Below are 4,221 nucleotides of genomic sequence, written 5' to 3'. Positions count from 1 at the left end.
TCATGTTCCCTGCCCCTTTTCCCTCATGTTCCCAGCCCTTTTCCCCTCATGTTCCCATCTTTTTCCCCTCATGTTCCCTGCCCTTTTTCCCTCCTGTTTGGGGGCTCCCAGGATGCAGCAGATGGACAGACAGACATGATCCCCTAGGTGTGAGGCAATGGTGCTGTTTATTTACACACGAGGGGGCTGCAATCTCCCAAAATCCAAAATATTGTTCTTCAAACCAAGAGGGAGGGGAGTAAAAGTCAGAGGCCAAACAGCACATCCCTGCGCACTCACAGGGATTTTTGCCCAAATCCCTCTTGTCAGAGTAATTTTGAAATAAAGAATGCTTTAAGCCCCAAGGCTGAAGTTGTTTTTCTATTCCTGATGTTATTATGTCCCCGCTCCACAGACACTCATGCTGCCTTAGGTGAAATCAACCTTGTATAATCCACCGCTAAACAGGATCCTGGCCCCTCTCCAGCAGGAAATAGGTACAGCACTATCTTTACAGCAACATTTTGGATCTTCCGAACGTATTGACACAAAAAACACAGCGGAATTTCAATCGTCCCCGGGCCAAAGTGGTCTCAATGTCTGGGAATCGAAACTCAAGTTGTGGCAATAAAACCCACTCAGGTTTGCACAAGATTTAAACCCCACAACAACCCTCTGTTTGTGGTAGCAACATTCCCAGCTCACCGAGCACTTCCACGGTTTCAGAGCTGAGGTTTGCTCATCGGTAAAAAGGTCGTGTTAAATAAATAACCAAACTCTCCTTGTGGATTATCTTGTGGAGGTTTATGCTCTGAACTCACCCCAGCACAAACCAGAGCTCTGATTTAGAGGAGCATGAACACTCCAAAACAGGCAGGATTCGTGGAGAACTATTTTAAAATATGTGTGTTTTCCTGGGTTTTTTTTATAGCTATACACACTTTATTCTACCTTGAGGTACCCAGCACTATTTGCACTTTTCACAGCTCTGGAGACCAGTTTCACAGCACTTCTGAGGGAATAAATGTGAATTATGACAGAAGAATAAAGGCCAGCCTGAATGTGAGTGTGGATACCAGCCCCACTCCCCGCTGGGATAAGCACAGCTATCCCTGGGATGGATACAAGGAACCAACAAACAGCCTCCTCTGGGAGGTTTTCCAGCCCTGTCCATCCCTGGAAGGGTGCAGGGCCAGGCTGGACAGCGCTTGGAGCAGCCTGGGATGGTGGAAGGTGTGCCAGGCTGCTGCACCCTGGCTGCCCATCCATTCCAACCCAGATTCCTGACATTCCTTAGCCATAAAAACCACAGGAATTGTGATCCCACTCCATGAGTGCTGCCACCCTCTGCAGCCAGGGAGCTGTGGAAAAAAGGGGGAAGGGAGGGAGCCAGGGCAGGATAATGAATGGCTAAGGATTACACATGGCTCCCGGGAGGCTCCTGACAAGTCAGGGATCAATTGTGGGGTTTCCACAAAATCCACAGCACAAAATCGGTAATATCACATCAAATGAGCCTTCCCAGTAAAGCAGCTCATTGCTGGCAGCCCACTGGTCCATCTCCATTAAAAGCTATTTCATTAAGAGCTCGCATTTACTGGTCAGGTTCAATAAAGAGCAAAAATCCAGTCTTTCTCTGCCCTGCAAACCACACCTGGCCCCGCAGAGTTAATTGTTATGCAATGCTGGATCAATTGCTCTGTCTGGATCATCACAATACAGAAAGAGAAATTAATTCAGCATTTTAAACAACAGGGTGAAAAACAAAGAGCTACAATTAAAGCAGGCTCGGAAATCATCATAAAAATGGCACAAAAGCAGCAATAAAGCGCCCAGATGCAACAGAACCAAATGCAAAGATCAACAGCAAGAACAAAACCACCCACAGCAAACAAATGCCCATCCGATTTTTGTGAGGAAACAAACCAAAAAATGACTAAACCAGAGATGAAAAATGCCAATAAGCAACACAAAAATCCCTTCCCACTCCCCTGCTGTCCTGCTAACCAGCTGCATCTTTTAATAAATACAGAAAGTGCCCTGGCAGGGCACAGAATTACTGCTTGAGATCCTGCAGCTCATCGTTCTGCATTTAAAGCTGCTTCTGAACATTTCCAAACCCTGGATCAAGGCGATTTTCGAGAGGAACATACAGGAGGATATTACAACATACAAGACATGTAACTAACCTAAGAAATCCCAGATTCTCCATGTGGAAAACACACTATCAACCCCCTGACAGTCCCATTTCAACCACAGAATATCTCATAGCAAGGCTCTGGGAGAGAAAGGAAAAAGAAAAACTACCTCTTTCCTTCTAGGTTTTGACTATGGCAGCGCAAGGCCTTCATAAAAAACTTCCTTTTCAGGAAAAACCACATTGTAATTGCCCAGGCAACTGCAGAGCTTAGCCCCAGCAAGCACCAACTGCAGCCCCTGCCAGCACCAAAATCCCTTTTTGTCTGAAACCAATCGATAATTCCATTTTTTGACATCAGTGATGACAAAGTCCAGGAGCAAATCAACACTGCCCCGATGGCAAACGGGCCCAAAAGCAGGCAGGGAATCATTCCAGAACTCCCCAAACCCATCGTTTCCTGCAGAAAAGGGAACTTGGAAGGGAAAATGTCACCAGTAAAGCTCTTCCTCTTAATACTTCTGCCTCCAGGGGGTAAATTTGTCTCTATCACTTCTACAAGTGCCAAAATCCTGGTTTTCTTCCCAAAACACAATAAAGCATTTGCAATAAATGTATATATGTAAATTTGTAATAAAGTATATAAGCAGATTATTCTGTTTATATACACACACACATATCTATCTATCCATAATCTTTGTATTTATTCCCTTCACTTTAAATTTCCGAATGTATGACTTTGCAAACAACCATAAATGAATAATATGGAAATAATTCTAATCTTACACACACAATGAGTGCAGGGACGTGGGAATACACACAACAATCTTGTACAATAAACAGAACAAACGCAGGGATTTGAGAAAACACCTTCCCAAAACCAGGATTTTAAAAATATTTCAACAGAAATAGTATTAACATGGTATTGTTATTAAAACAGTATTAAAATATTTCAACAGAAACATGAATAAAATATTATTAATAATAACTTTAATAATTTTAATAATTTTAAAATAATATTAATATTGTAAATAATATTAATTAAGCTATTATTTCAACGAGGAACCAAAAAAAGTTAAATAATGCGTTAACCTGACAGAATAATCCCGTGACTCTTTGAACTGCTCTGCTTAAAGGTGGGATTGAGGCACATTTAATAATCCCAGATCAATTCCTATTTCAGTAAAGCCACTAAACAGATTTTTCCAAGTACAAGGCATTAAATGCCGAATCCGAGACACAAGTACTTAACACTTTTTCAAGCTGTCTGCCCAGAAACCAACAATACGGATTTTTACAGCCAGAAAAGCCCCCAGACAGAACAAATCCATGAAGAGACAAAACAAAAACAACTTCGCCTTTGTTACACCAGAGTAACTCTTCCCAAACTCTTTGTATTTCCATTAAATAAGGAATTAAATCTCAGGATATGTGTGCACACTCCAATAATCGGCCCCCAAAATACTATTAAATAGCACAAAAGAGCGTTAAATAGTATAAAATAGCTATGAATGGGCTATTCAAGCAATTTAGAAACATCGAATGATTTTAAATGCAATTACAGATTAGACTTTCTATTTATTATTGAAGGATGGAGAAAAGGGACCATTGAGAGAGAGAGAATGGAATGGAAACACCTTCCTTGGGTATGCAGGAGGTTCCAAACCAAGGCAGAGAAGGAAATGCTAATTTGAGACGAGATTTGAATTAATTAACGCCTTTGGAAGCCACTCGCAGTTTTGCCTGCTGCTTAATTTGATGACACACTGAACCCATATTCATTTTTTCCTGTTTCGAACTCACAGAGGACAGTTATCCAAAGCAGCTGCAGAATTCTAAATCCCATCCCCGAGTGCCCAGAGCACCGTGTCTGCCACAGGGAAGGCAAATAAAACCGGGGAGGGCTGCGAGGTGGCAAAAAAATTAGCATTAAAAGGATCAACCACCCGTGAGGAGCCCCTCTTTAGGTAAGAGATGGAAACCTCCGTCCATTAAGAACCTGGCGCTGGTTTGGAGGTAAAATCTGACGAAATTCTAAACCAATGCTGCTCTGTTAGAAGGGGCAGGGATACCTGGGCTCCCGGGGCTGCCTCAGCGCTTCCCGC

General features: G+C 42.6%; 1 protein-coding gene across 1 annotated transcript in view; it reads right to left on the bottom strand.

Moving 5' to 3' along the window:
- The window catches only part of WDR7 (WD repeat domain 7), a gene marked incomplete at its 3' end in the record, with an annotated part of 23,397 nt that overhangs the window by 18,122 nt on the left and 1,054 nt on the right, over nt 1-4,221 (bottom strand). The window lies entirely within an intron of this gene.

Source organism: Parus major, unplaced genomic scaffold (assembly GCF_001522545.3).
Source record: "Parus major isolate Abel unplaced genomic scaffold, Parus_major1.1 Scaffold475, whole genome shotgun sequence".
Classification (NCBI taxonomy): domain Eukaryota; kingdom Metazoa; phylum Chordata; class Aves; order Passeriformes; family Paridae; genus Parus; species Parus major.
This window is presented reverse-complemented; position numbering and strand designations above follow the sequence as displayed.